Source organism: Heterodontus francisci, chromosome 9, assembly GCF_036365525.1.
Source record: "Heterodontus francisci isolate sHetFra1 chromosome 9, sHetFra1.hap1, whole genome shotgun sequence".
NCBI classification, from domain to species: domain Eukaryota; kingdom Metazoa; phylum Chordata; class Chondrichthyes; order Heterodontiformes; family Heterodontidae; genus Heterodontus; species Heterodontus francisci.
This window is the reverse complement of record NC_090379.1, coordinates 20,056,361-20,071,030: the sequence shown is the minus strand read 5'-3', so window position 1 is coordinate 20,071,030 and position 14,670 is coordinate 20,056,361.

Sequence of the window (14,670 nt, the reverse complement as noted above, 5' to 3'; positions counted from 1 at the left end):
CCTGAACAAGACTGGGACAAATATCCTTGCAGGAAGGTTTGCCAGTGCTGTTGGGGATGGTTTAAATTAGCTTGGCAGGGGGATGGAAACCTGAGCGCAGTCTTAGATAGGACAATTTCAGGGCAGGGAACAGGAGAAAGAAGCAAAGGTTAAAAAGTGTGCAGCACACGAATGTGGCATTGTTAAAGGGTATTTATTTAAATGCAAGGAGTATAGTAAATAAAGCCGATGAGCTGAGGGCACAGATACACACATGGCAACACGATATTATTGCTATAACGGAAACTTGGCTTAAGAAGGGGCAAGAATGGCAACCCAACATCCCTGGATGTAGAGTTTTCAGGTGGGATAGAGAGGGAGATAAAAAAAGAGGGGTGTAGCATTATTAGCTAAGGAATCAATAACAGCTGTGAGGAGGGATGATACACTAAATGAATCATCAAATGAGGCCATATGGGTGGAGCTCAGAAATAAAAAAAGGGCAGCCACACTACTAGGAGTGTACTATAGACCCCCAAATAGTGAGGGGGAGGTAGAAGAACAAATATGTAGGCAAATTGCTGAGTGCAAAAACTATAGGGCAATAATAGTTGGGGATTTCAACTACCCCAATATCAACTGGGATACAAACAGTGTGAAGGGCACAAAGGGCACAAAATTCTTGACCTGCATTCAAGAGAACTTTTTAGCCAGCACATAACCAGCCCAATGAAAGGGGGGTGCAATACTAGATTTATTCTTCAGTAATGAAGCTGGGCAAGTGGAGGAAGTAACAGTGGGCGACCATTTTGGAGATAGTAACCATAATACAGTAAGTTTTAGCATAATTATGGAAAAGGACAAAGATAAAACAGGAGTAAAAGTTCTAAAGTGAGGAAAGGCAAATCTTAAGAAACTGAGAGGTGACCTGGCGAAAGTGAACTGGATACAGCTACTTGAAGGAAAATCAGTGGCAAACCAGTGGCAGGCATTCAAAAGCGAGATACGACAGGCACAGTGTAGGCATGTCCCCACAAAGATAAAGGGTGGTACTGCCAAATCTAGAGCCCCCTGGTTATCTAGAAGCTTACACGGTAAGATAAAGCAGAAAAAGAAAGCTTACGACAATCACAAAAATCTTCATACTTTAGAAAGCCTAAAGGAGTATAGAAAGTGCAGGGGTGAAGTAAAAAAGGAAATTAAAAAAGCAAAGGGAGGACATGAAAAATTATTGGCAGGTAAAATCAAGGAAAATCCAAAGATGTTTTATTAGTACCTTAAGAGCAAGAGGATAACTAAGGTAGGGTAGGGCTTATCAGAGATGTACAAGGGATCTTATGCGTGGATGTAGAAGATGTGGGCAGGGTTCATATTGAGTTTTTCCCTCTGTCTTCACACAATGTAGACATTGTAGTTAAAGAGGAGTGTGAAATATTAGATACGATAAGCATAATGAGAGAGGAAGTACTAGAGGGTCTGACATTATTGAAAGTGGATAAATCGCCAGGGCCAGATGGATTGCATCCCAGGTTGTTAAAGGAAGCCAGGGAGGAAATAGCAGATGCGCTGAGGATCATCTTCAAATCCTCACTAGATACAGAAGAGATACCAGATAATTGGAGATCTGTGAACATTGTACCATTGTTTAAAAAGGGTGCAAGGGAGAGGCCGAATAATTATAGGCTGGTCAGTCTGACCTCAGTGGTGGGTAAATTGTTAGAATCTATTCCGAGGGACAGGATAAACTGGCATTTATAAAGGCACGGATTAATCAGGGATAGTCCGCGTGGATTTGTTAAGGGAAGGTCATGTCTTTACTAACTTAATTGAGTTTTTTGAGGAAGTAACAAGAGGAATTGATGCGGGTAGTGCTGTGGATGTGGTCTTCATGGATTTTGGTAAGGCATTTGACAAAGTCCCACATGGCAGACTAGTCAGTAAAATGAAAGCCAATGGGATACAAGGGAATGTAGCAGGTTGGATTCAGAATTGGCTCAGGGACAGGAAACAAAGGGTAGTAGTCGACTGATGTTTTTATGAATGGAAAGCTGTTTCCAGTGGCATTCCACAGGGCTCCGTGTTGGGTCTCTTGCTGTTTGTGGTATATATTAATGATTTGGACTTAAATGTGGGAGACATGATTGGGAAATTTGCTGATGACACAAAAATTGGCCGTGTAGTTGATGGTGAAGAGGATAGCTATAGACTTCAGAATGATATCAATGGTTTGGTTGAGTGGGCGGAAAAGTGGCAAATGGAATTCAATGGAGAGAAGTGTGAGGTAATGCATTTGGGGACGGCAAGTAAAGCGAGGGAATACACAATAAACGGGAGGATATTGAGAGGAGTACAGGAAGTCAGAGAGCTTGGAGTGCATGTCCACAGGTCCCTGAAGGTGGCAGGACAGGTAGATAAAGTGGTGAAGAAGGCATATGGAATGCTTTCCTTTATTGGCTGAGGTATAGAATACTAAAGCAGGGATGTAATGCTGGAACTGTATAAATTGCTGGTTAGGCCACAGCTTGAGTATTGCATACAGTACTGGTCACCACATTACAGAAAGCACATAATTGCTCTGCAGAGAGTACAGAGGAGATTTACAAGAATGTTGCCATTGCTCGAAAGTTGCAGCTATGAGGAAAGATTGGATAGACTAGGGTTGTCTTCATTAGAACAGAGGCTGAGGGGTGACTTAATTGAGGTGTCCAAAATTATGAGGGGCCTAGATAGAGTAGACAGGAAGGACCTGTTTCCCCTAGCGGAGAGGTCAATTACCGGGGGCACAGATTTAAGGTGATTGGTAGAAGAATTAGAGGCGACATGAGGAAAAACGTTTTCACCCAGAGGATGGTGGGTGTATGGAATTCACTGCCAGGAATGGTGGTGGAGACGGAAACCCTCAATTCTTTTCAAAGGTACCTGGACGTACACCTGAAGTGCTGTTATCGGCAAGGCTGTGGACCAGGTGCTGGAAGGTGGGATTGGATTGGGCGGCTAGTTTTTTCAGCCGGCATGGACATGACAGGCTGAATGGCCTCCTTCTGTGCTGTAACGTTTCTATGGTTCTATGGTTCTAAGCCAGAATTGGAGGAAAGCCTGGATCTCGGAGGGTTGTAGGGCTGGAGGAGGTTACAGAGATCGGGAGCGAGGAGGCCATGGAGGGTGTTGAAAACAAGAATGAGAATTTTTAAATTAAGGCATTGGTGGACCGGGAGCCATTGTAGACCAGTGAGCACAGAGGTGATGGGTGAACAGCAAGTTAGGACATGGGCTGTATAGTTTATTCATCAAAAAAGCTTCTAAAAGGAAAACCTGTTTTCTCTCTGCTTTTCTCTGCACCCAAGAGAGAGAAAGCCTGCTCCCAGGATCCAACAATCCCAGTTTAAACTTTACCTTGCTTGCCTCTGGTGACATGGGAACCAACATGCCTCATTTCAGATTGACTCCCTGTCTCCCTACAGTGCAGCGACTGGGGAAGGAGGGATCATTCCTGCATCCCTCTTCTCCATATAGCCCTGCATCATTGCTGTGCCATCTACAAATCAGGTATTATTACAAGACCTTCTTAATCCCTTGTTTCTAGGGCTGTGGCAATGCATGAATATCAGCACAGTCTCCAGAAACTACGGTTGCCTAGACTAGACTTCTATTCCCTTGAGTATAGAAGATTAAGGGATGATTTAATTGAGGTGTTTAAGGTGATTGAATGAACTGATAGAGTAGATGAAGACCAGCTATTTCCATTGGGGAGGGAGTCCAGAACAAGGGCACATAACTCTAAAATTAGAGCTAGATTGCTGGGGTGATGTTGGGAAGCACTTCTTAGTGGATAGTGGAAATCTGGAAATCTCTCCCTCAAAATGCTGTAGAGGCTGTAAGTCAATAGAAAATTTCAAAACTGTGATTGATAGATTTTTGTTAGGCCAGGGTTTTAAAGGGCATGGAATCAAGGCAGGTAGATGGAGTTAAGATACAGATCAGCCATGATCTGATTGACTGGCAGAACAGGCCCCAAGGCCTACTCCAGTTCCTATGTTGTTATGGGTTTTCACATTTGGTAAGAAGAGATTAAAGAACCTCAAGCTGTACGAGCCAAAACCCAGCTACAGAGGTGCCAGTCGAACGTTGCAATTCTATGTCGAGAGCTAATGGGCAAGATCCAGGCAAAATCTGTAATAAGGGAACAGAAAATGCTCTGCTTCAATTACTGTCTTTATTTGTGTGGATTTTGGCAATCTCTGAAAAAAAAATATTCATTATAGTTCTTCATCTTCAGCAGCACCCCATGTGTGAATCGTGAGTTTGTATTGTTTGCAATAACATTTAGAAGAATAATGCTGCTTCACTCAGCTTGTAAAGCATGCCCTCTCCTTGTAAATTCAGAATCATTCTTCTGACTGTGACACAGTAATAGCCAGAAAATGTTTGTTCTGAATTTGAGCACAGCAGGTACAAACAGTAATAACCTATGGCTAATATTACTGCACAGCTGGTTTGAGGGGCTTGTTAACATCCTACTAGAAAAATATTTAAATAATTAAAATAGACAGGCCCTGAAAGTTAATTTTTTCTTCGATAGCTAGACGTAGTTATACTCGTATCTTTTGCATTTATTTAAAACCGACTCTAGTTTGTCCAGACTACACTTCATTAAAACAATAACTAGCCAAAGTTAAATCCAACTGCGATATCATTAGTGAAATGTTGCCAAGTCTTTTGAAGAAAACTCTGCTTGAAAGAGACCATGTCAAAAACAAGCCCTTACTTCCAAACCAGATTGTCACTCTTATCACTCAACTCTACTTGCTGTTCTCTAACCTTCTTTAATCATACTGGGGCTCACTGGAAAGAGCTCTTTACTATGGAGGTGAAATTTCACAGATGTTCTCCTAATCATCGTAGCTGTAAATGTTGTAAAAGCCAGAGCCAGGGAAACCTCTTGTAATTTTTAGAATTCATGAGGAACGAATCTTACACATGATTTAGGGATTCCATTCCCCTTTCTGTTTACTCCCTCCTTCTCCCAATCAATAAGTGGGTAATTATAGTCCCCAATCCTTTAATAGCATCTGGGACCCAACTACCCGTTCTGCTAACCTGTGATTGTTATGCCCAGCTGGGTGATGGCATGACTGGCTTCCACTATTCACTTCCCAACAGACCACAAACAGGGTTTTGTTTAAATTAGTGTATCAGCTCCTGTGTTTTCTGGCCAAATAAACAATGACAGGTTTTCTTGCAGGTTTAAAGCAGAAGATTAAATATGTAGTGAACAATATTCATCACCCAAAATGTTCACACCACCCATGCACGCATTCAGTCTCACAAGCACACGCAAGAAGAGATAGGTAGATGGTAAAGGATAAAAGGCGTTAAGAGTTCAAGGTGTAAAAGTCTGTTATTTCAGGAAAACCTGTGGCATCCTCGCAGAAGGTGAGTTTTAAAGTTGCGGGCCTGTTTGTGGTTGTCTTGTATTTTGCTGGATTGCTGAAGACATCTGGCAGTTCACTTCAGTTTGAAACCAGTGCTGATGTTCTTAGTTCAGTTTTCACAGGTGGAGGAGTGGTTTTCTCTGCTGCAGGTGGCTTTCAGCTTGTCTCAGCAGGGTTCAAATGTTAGCTGGAACTGGTCTCTGTCTCTCAGCTTGTACTGGAATTTTTTTTATTCGTTTGGGGGATGTGGGCATCACTGGCTATGCCAGCATTTATTGCCCATCCCTAATTGCCCTTGAGAAGGTGGTGGTGAGCTGCCTTCTTGAGCCGCTGTAGTCCATGTGGGGTAGGTACACCCACAGTGCTGTTAGGAAGGGAGTTCCAGGATTTTGACCCAGCGACAGTGATGGAACGGCGATATAATTCCAAGTCAGGATGGTGTGTGGCTTGGAGAGGAACTTGCAGGTGATGGTGTTCCCATGCATCTGCTGCCCTTGACCTTCTAGGTGGTAGGGGTCATGGGTTAGGAAGGTGCTGGCGAAGCAACCTTGGTGCATTGCTGCAGTGCATCTTGTAGATGGTACCCACTGCTGCCACTGTGCATCGGTGGTGAAGGAAGTGAATGTTGAAGGTGGTAGATGGAGTGCCAATCAAGCGGGCTGCTTTGTCTTGGATGGTGACGAGCTTCTTGAGTGTTGTTGCAGCTGCACCCATCCAGGCAATTGAAGAGTATTCCATCACACTCCTGACTTGTGCCTTGTAGATGGTGGACAGGCATTGGGGAGACAGGAGGTGAGTTAGTTGCCGTAGAATTCCCAGCCTCTGACCTGCTCTTGTAGCCACAGCATTGATGTGGCTGGTCCAGTTCAGTTTCTGGTCAACGGTGCCCCCCGGGATGTTGATAGTGGAGGATTCAGTGATGGCAATGCCATTGAATGTCAAGGGGAGATGGTTAGATTATCCCTGTTGAAGATGGTCATTGCCTGACATTTGCTTGGCACAAATGTTACTTGTCAATTTTCAGCCCAAGCCTGGATGTTGTCCAGGTCTTGCTGTGTCTGGACATGAGCTGCTTCAGTATCTGAGGAGTCGCAAATGATGGTGAACATTGTACCATCATCAGCGAACATCCCCACTTCTGACCTTCTGATTGAAGGAAGGTCATTAATGAAGCAGTTAAAGATGCTTGGGCCTAAAGGCCTGCTCGGGTCTGCAAAAAAAAAACCTGACCTGAGCCCGACAGAACCGCGCCTGACCCGACCCGACCTGACTTTCCATTTTTCACTTTGTTGCTGATCTGCATAAGCTTAAAATAACTGTAACAAAACCAACTTTCTAGTCAAAAAATTGCATTAACAGTGGAACCACTTACCTGTGATAGAGCGTGTCCAACCCGAATTCTGGACCCGGAAGTGCAATCCGACCCGATCCAGGTCCCGTCGGGTTTGGGTCGGGTAGCAGGCCTTTACTTGGGCCTAGGGCACTACCCTGAGGAACTCCTGCAGTGATGTCCTGGGACTGAGATGACTGACCTCCAACAACCACAACCATCTTCCTTTGTGCTAGGTATGACTTCAACCAGCAGAGAGTTTTCCCCTGATTCCCATTGACTCTAGTTTTGCTAGGGCTCCTTCATGCCATTCTCGGTCAAATGTCGCATTGATGTCAAGGGCAGTCACTCTCACCTCACCTCTGGAGTTCAGCTCTTTTGTCCACATTTGGACAAAGGCTGTAATGAGGTCAGGAGCTGAGTGGCCCTGGCGAAACCCAAACTGAGCGTCAGTGAGCAGATTATTGCTGAGCAAGTGCCGCTTGATAGCACTGTCGATGACACTTTCCACCACTTTGCTGATGATTAGGAGTAGACTGATAGGGTGGTAATTGGCCGGGTTGGATTTGTCCTGCTTTTTGTGCACAGGCCATACCGAGGCAATTTTTCACATTGCCGGGTAGATGCCAGTGTTGTAGTTGTACTGGAACAGCTTGGCTAGGGGCGCGGCTAGTTCTGGAGCACAGGTCTTCATTACTATTGCTGAAATGTTGTCAGGGCCCCTTAGCCTTTGCAGTATCCAATGCCTTCAGTCATTTCTTGATAACACATGCAGTGAATTGGATTGGCTGAAAGTTGGCATCTGTGGTGCTGGGGACTGCAGGAGGAGGCCGAGATGGATGATCCAATCAGCACTTCTGGCTGAAGATTGTTGCAAATGCTTCAGCCTTTTCTTTTGTACTGATGTGCTGAGCACCTCCATCATTGAGGATGGGGATGTTTGTGGAACCTCCTCCTCTTGTCAGTTGTTAAATTGTTCACCACCATTCACAACTGGATGTGGCAGGACTGCAGAGCTTGGTTCTGATCTGTTAGTTGTGGGATCGCTTATCTCTATCTATCGCATGTTGCTTATGCTGTTTGGCACACAAGTAGTCCTGTGTTGTAGCTTCACCAGGTTGACACCTCATTTTGAGGTATGCCTAGTGCTGCTCCTGGCATGCCTTCCTGCACTCTTCATTGAACCAGGGTTGGTCCCCCAGCTTGTTGGTAATGGTAGAGTGGGGGATATGCCGGGCCATGAGATTACAGATTGTGGTTGAAAACAATTCTGCTGCTGCTGATGGCCCACAGCGCCTCATGGATGCCGAGTCTTCAGTTGCTAGATCTGTTCGAAATCTATCCCATTTAGCACGGTGATAGTGCCTCACAAGGAAGAAGGAATTTTCCTCCACACAAGATCAGGGGGCAGGTTGTTCAACCTTGCCCGTCTAAGAGCGAAGTCCAAAGTACGGAAAGTCCTCATCAGAGAACTCCTCTTTGCTGACGATGCTGCTTTAACATCTCACACTGAAGAGTGCCTGCAGAGTCTCATCGACAGGTTTGCGGCTGCCTGCAATGAATTTGGCCTAACCATCAGCCTCAAGAAAATGAACATCATGGGGCAGGACGTCAGAAATGCTCCATCCATCAATATTGGCGACCACGCTCTGGAAGTGGTTCAAGAGTTCACCTACCTCGGCTCAACTATCACCAGTAACCTGTCTCTAGATGCAGAAATCAACAAGCGCATGGGTAAGGCTTCCACTGCTATGTCCAGACTGGCCAAGAGAGTGTGGGAAAATGGCGCACTGACACGGAACACAAAAGTCCGAGTGTATCAGGCCTGTGTCCTCAGTGCCTTACTCTATGGCAGCGAGGCCTGGACAACGTATGCCAGCCAAGAGCGACGTCTCAATTCATTCCATCCTCGCTGCCTCCGGAGAATACTTGGCATCAGGTGGCAGGACTATATCTCCAACACAGAAGTCCTTGAAGCGGCCAACACCCCCAGCTTATACACACTACTGAGTCAGCGGCGCTTGAGATGGCTTGGCCATGTGAGCCGCATGGAAGATGGCAGGATCCCCAAAGACACATTGTACAGCGAGCTCGCCACTGGTATCAGACCCACCGGCCGTCCATGTCTCCGCTATAAAGACGTCTGCAAACACGACATGAAATCGTGTGGCATTGACCACAAGTCGTGGGAGTCAGTTGCCAGCATTCGCCAGAGCTGGCGGGCAGCCATAAAGACAGGGCTAAATTGTGGCGAGTCGAAGAGACTTAGTAGTTGGCAGGAACAAAGACAGAGGTGCAAGGGGAGAGCCAACTGTGCAACAGCCCCGACAAACAAATTTCTCTGCAGCACCTGTGGAAGAGCCTGTCACTCCAGAATTGGCCTTTATAGCCACTCCAGGCGCTGCTTCACAAACCACTGACCACCTCCAGGCGCGTATCCATTGTCTCTCGAGATAAGGAGGCCCAAAAGGAAAGGAAAGGAGTGCCTCACAACACGATGGAGGGTATCTTCAATGTGAAGACAGGACTTCGTCTCCACAAAGACTGTGTGGTGGTCCCTCCTACCAATACTGTCATGGACAAATGCATCTGTGACAGGTAGATTGGTGAGGACAAGGTCAAGTAAGTTTTTCCCTCTTTTTGATTCCCTCACCACCTGCCGCTGACCCAGTCAGCAGCTATGTCCTTTAGGACTCGGCCAGCTTGGTCAGTAGTGGTGCTACCGTGCCACTTTTGGTGATGGACAATGAAGTCTCCCACCCAGAGTGCATTTTGCACACTTGCCACCCTTAGTGCTTTCTGCAAGTGGTGTTCAACACAGAGGAGTACTGAGTCATCAGCCGAGGCGGGGTGGGGGGAGGGGGAGTGGGTGGGGGTTGGTAGATGGTAATCAGCAGGAGGTTTCCTTGCACATGTTTGACCTGATATCATGAGACTTGGGGTCCGGAGTCAATGTTGAGGACTCCCAGGGCAACACCCTCCCAACTGTAGACCACTGTGGTGCCACCTCTGCTGGGTCTGTCCTGCCGGTGAGACAGGACATACCCAGGGATGGTGATGGCAGTGTCTGGGATATTGTCTGCCAGGTATGATTCCGTGAGTATGACTATATCAGGCTGTTGCTTGACTAGTCTGTGGGACTGCTCTCCCAATTTTGGTGCAAGCCCCCAGATGTTAGTAAGGAGGACTTTGCAGGGTCAACAGGGCTGGGTTTGCCGTTGTCATTTCCGGTGCCTCGGTCAATGCTGGATGGATCGTCTGGGTTCATTCCTTCTCATAGACTTTGTAATGGTTAGCTACAACTGAGTGGCTTGCTAGGCCATTTCAGAGGGCATTTAAGAGTCAACCACATTGCTGTGGGCCTGGAGTCACATGTAGGCCAGACCATATAAGAACAGCAGATTTCCTTCCCTAAAGGACATTAGTGAACCAGATGGGTTTTTACAACAATCGACAATGGTTTCATGGCCATCATTAGACGAGCATTTTATTTCCAGATTTTTATTAATTGAATTCAAATTCCACCATCTGCCATGGTGGGATTCGAATCCATGTCCCCAGAGCATTAGCCTGGGGCTCTGGGTTACGAGTCTAGTGACATTACCACTACACCACCGCGTCCCCTCAAGATAGCTTTCAATGTTGACCATGTGGTTGGAGAGAGACCAGGCTGATGTTGATGACTTGATGGCTGAACTGGAAAAACTCCTTTGTTCTTCAAAACGATTACCTTTAAAGGTAAACTCATTAAGTGTTAGTTTTGCCCCTGTGACTTTAGGTCGCAATTCTTGATGGGCTGCTACAATGGCTTTTGATGGCCCCTGTCATATATGTATATATTTGTATACTATCTGTTAGGAACTAATTAGCTAGGAACTAGTTGTTATGTGTAAGTGTTCCAGTGGGGGGGCCTCATTCACGGCTGCACTGCGGGCGGCACAGTGGTGCAGTGGTTAGCACTGCAGCCTCACAGCTCCAGCGACCCGGGTTCGATTCTGGGTACTGCCTGTGTGGAGTTTGCAAGTTCTCCCTGTGTCTGCGTGGGTTTCCTCCGGGTGCTCCGGTTTCCTCCCACCTCCAAAAGACCTGCAGGTTGATAGGTAAATTGGCCATTGTAAATTGCCCCTAGTGTAGGTAGGTGGTAGGAGAATAGTGGGGATGTGGTAGAGAATATGGGGTTAGTGTAGGGATAGTATAAATGGGTGGTTGTTGGTCGGCACAAACTCGGTGGGCCGAAGGGCCTGTTTCAGTGCTGTATCTCTAAATAAATAAGTGATCCAGGGATGGCCTGATAAGATACAGCACACACAGCCAGAAGTACGGCAGTACTGGTCTATCAGAGATGACATCTCACTAGAAGATAGTGTTCTGCTGGCCGGATCCAGAATAATCATACCCAAAACAATGTAGGAAGAACTTCACCAAAAGATACACGAAGGCCATTTGGGAATGGAAAAGTGTAAGCTCAGTGCCAAATCAGCTGTGTACTGGATAGGCACACACAAAGATATTGAAAATATGGTGTCTGCATGCAATGTATGCCAGAAGTACAGAAACTTACAACAGAAAGAGGAGATGATAACCACTGAAGTACCACCCAGACCATGGCCATACTGTAGGAATCGATTTATTCACACATAATCAAGAATGGTATCTCAGACTACTACTCAAAATTCCCTTTTATCCGGAAGATGAAAAACTTGAGAGCCACAACAATAATCTCAGCAGTACAAGTTCTGTTCACTGAGCAAGGGATTCCTGAAAGGTTAATATGTGACAAAGGCACCCAATTTACATCCAGAGAATTTAAGGAATTCGCTGACCAGTATGGGTTCAACACCATCACCTCATCACCACACTACCCACAGGGACACGGATTTACAGAAAGACATGTCCAGACGTCAAAAGAACACTTGTGAAATGCCTAGAGATGAAGGAAGACCCAAACCTGGCCTTATTGTCACTCCAATCCACACCTCTCAAGGCTGACATGAAATCACCTGCAGAGCAGTTAAATGGAAGAAAATATAAGACAACTCTGCCAAGCAAAATATACCCTTCAAGTGACCAGGAGCAAGTGACATAATATCACTGTCCAGCGTGCCAACTCACCACTGAGAGCAACAAATGCCAAATCTACAAAATGGAGGCACAACATCTTACCACCCAAGCAATACCGTGAATAATATTTTAAAAAAAGAATACACGCTATAAAAGACTCTAAAAAAGGGTTCAGATTATTTCCACAAGTCGGATGATAATCTTCTTTATTTATATTGACAGTTATATTGATACGGGGCATTATGTTTTAAAGAAAGAGGGATGTTATATATGTATATATTACTATACTATCTGTAAAATGTTAGGAACTAATTAGCTAGGAACTAGTTGTTATGTATAAGTGTTCCCGTGTGGGGACCTCATTCACAGCTGCACTGGGGAGTCATGTTATATGTAACACAAGAACCAGTTCAATCAGCTTCTCCAGCACAAGCATGATGCTGAAATAAACAAGACTGACTCCAGTCTTTTCCAAGTTTAAAGTGTGATTCTTTCCAACATCTGGGAACCAGAAACAATATAAAGATGAAACAGCTCCATTTTGATAGTATGAGGGATGTTCAGACGATTGTGGCAAAGGGAAGTTGGAAACATAGAGTCTGGGAGTGTCTTTGCTTTAGCTCATTTTGAGTATAGTTCACATCCATGTGTGATAAGCTGTCTCATTTCCATGTAGACGGGTTTATTTGGTTTAGTTTTAGTAGACATGAATGTGTATTATAGTGCAGGAGATGGTATTTGTCATGTGACTGTGTCCTCCATCTTGATGAAATAAAATGTACCAGTCTTTTAAAATTGTTCAAATTTTTAACTCTTCAGTTTTTTTGTATTTTCATTGCTGAACTTCTCATGACTGTGACAGTATCATCCTGCCATCTCCTGCATTCTTCCACAGTGTTCGTTAAGCCTCCTTGTTTAGTCTAGTGCTAGTGTATATAGAAATCAGAGAAATCACAGCTTAGATAGAGGCCATTTGGCCCATTGCTCCTGTGATTGTGCTAGTTCTTTAAGTGGAGCAGTCTATTCCAATTCCATTTTCCTGCCCTTTCCCCAGATCCTCTTCTAGTTTTCCTTTTCAGTTAGTAATCTAATTCCCTATTAAATTATGTTATTGTGTCTCCCTCAGTCACCAATTGAAATTAAACATTCCGTGTTTCAATAATCCTCTGTGCAAAAGTATCCGAGAACGTCCTCATTCGTTCATTGGATGATAGTCCTGAGTAATGATCCTTTGTTATCAATTGATCAATTAGAAACATTCTATCTCTATTTACCCTCTTAGAGCCTTTCAGAATTTCAAAATCTGTTTATGTCAGAAAATACACAATTTTTGTTCCCTCTGTTCATAGTTATATCTTTATTTCCAGTATAATTCAACTCAGTCTCCGCTGCATTAGTGTGTCTAGTATATTCCCTGTAGTGAGATGCCTCAGATTGCATCAGATATTGAAACTGTGGCCTAACTAGTAATTTATACGAATTCAAAATTGCTCCTTTGCTTCTTTCTTCATTTCCCCCTATGCAAGACACGGGTCCTGTTTGCTTTTTTATTGTCTTGTCTACTTTCTCACCTTAAAGATCTAATATTTGCACCATCAGATCTCTCTGTTCTTTCTCTCTGTTAAACAGTATCTACCACCAACTTGCCCAACTGCTACCCTGCCTATATCCTCCTGCATACTCCTGCATTCTTCTTCAGTGTTGGCCAAACACCCTCGTTCATATCAAAGCAAATTTCAATATGATCCTTCTCATGCTTATGTCCAAAACATTTCTGGAAAACAGAAGAGGTCCCAGAACAGATCTCTGAGGCACACCCTACCCATTCCCATCATTCTGAAAATCATCCATTGATCTCTACCCTTTGCTGAGAGGAGGGATACTTAGTTTCTCTACCAAAAACAATGAATGCTCAAGGCCATAGCTCACAGTGTACAGCATAGAGATGGCTGAGTCAACCAATGTGAACGGATGTGGCATCATTTCAGTGAAAATTCAATGACCTCACCAGGACAAGCAAACTAACTCTGGCACATTTTAAACCTCTTCTATTGTCTGTGAACCCCCTGGCAATAAATTAGTCTGCCCACTCCCAGAAGATTATGTCTTCTCCCTCAATAAACTTGTGTGTACTTCAGAAGCCATAGAACACCTGGCCTCAATTCCCACATGCATGGAACTGAAACATTCAGGTAGCCTTAGAGCAGAAGGTAGCTCCAGAGTCATTCACAACCCTCATGGTGGAGCAGGTGTTCTCTTGTGAATGGCCAGGAAGATGTAAAGGCAACAGGGTTGTAGTGGTGGGTGATTTTAACTTCCCCTATATTGACTGGGACTCACTTAGTGCTAGGGGCTTGGATGGGGCAGAATTTGTAAGGAGCATCCAGGAGGGCTTCTTGAAACAATATGTAGATAGTCCAACTAGGGATGGGGCCATACTGGACCTGGTATTGGGGAATGAGCCGGGCCAGGTGGTCGAAGATTCAGTAGGGGAGCATTTCAGGAACAGTGACCATAATTCCATAAGTTTTAAGGTACTTGTGGATAAGGATAAGAGTAGTCCTCGGGTGAAGGTGCTAAATTGGGGGAAGGCTAATTATAACAATATTAGGCAGGAACTGAAGAATTTAGATTGGGGGCGGCTGTTTGAGGGTAAATCAACATCTGACATGTGGGAGTCTTTCAAATGTCAGTTGATTAGAATCCAGGACCAGCATGTTCCTGTGAGGAAGAAGGATAAGTTTGGCAAGTTTCGGGAACCTTGGATAACGCGGGATATTGTGAGCCTAGTCAAAAAGAAAAAGGAAGCATTTGTAAGGGCTGGAAGGCTAGGAACAGATGAGGCATTTGAGGAATATAAAGACAGTA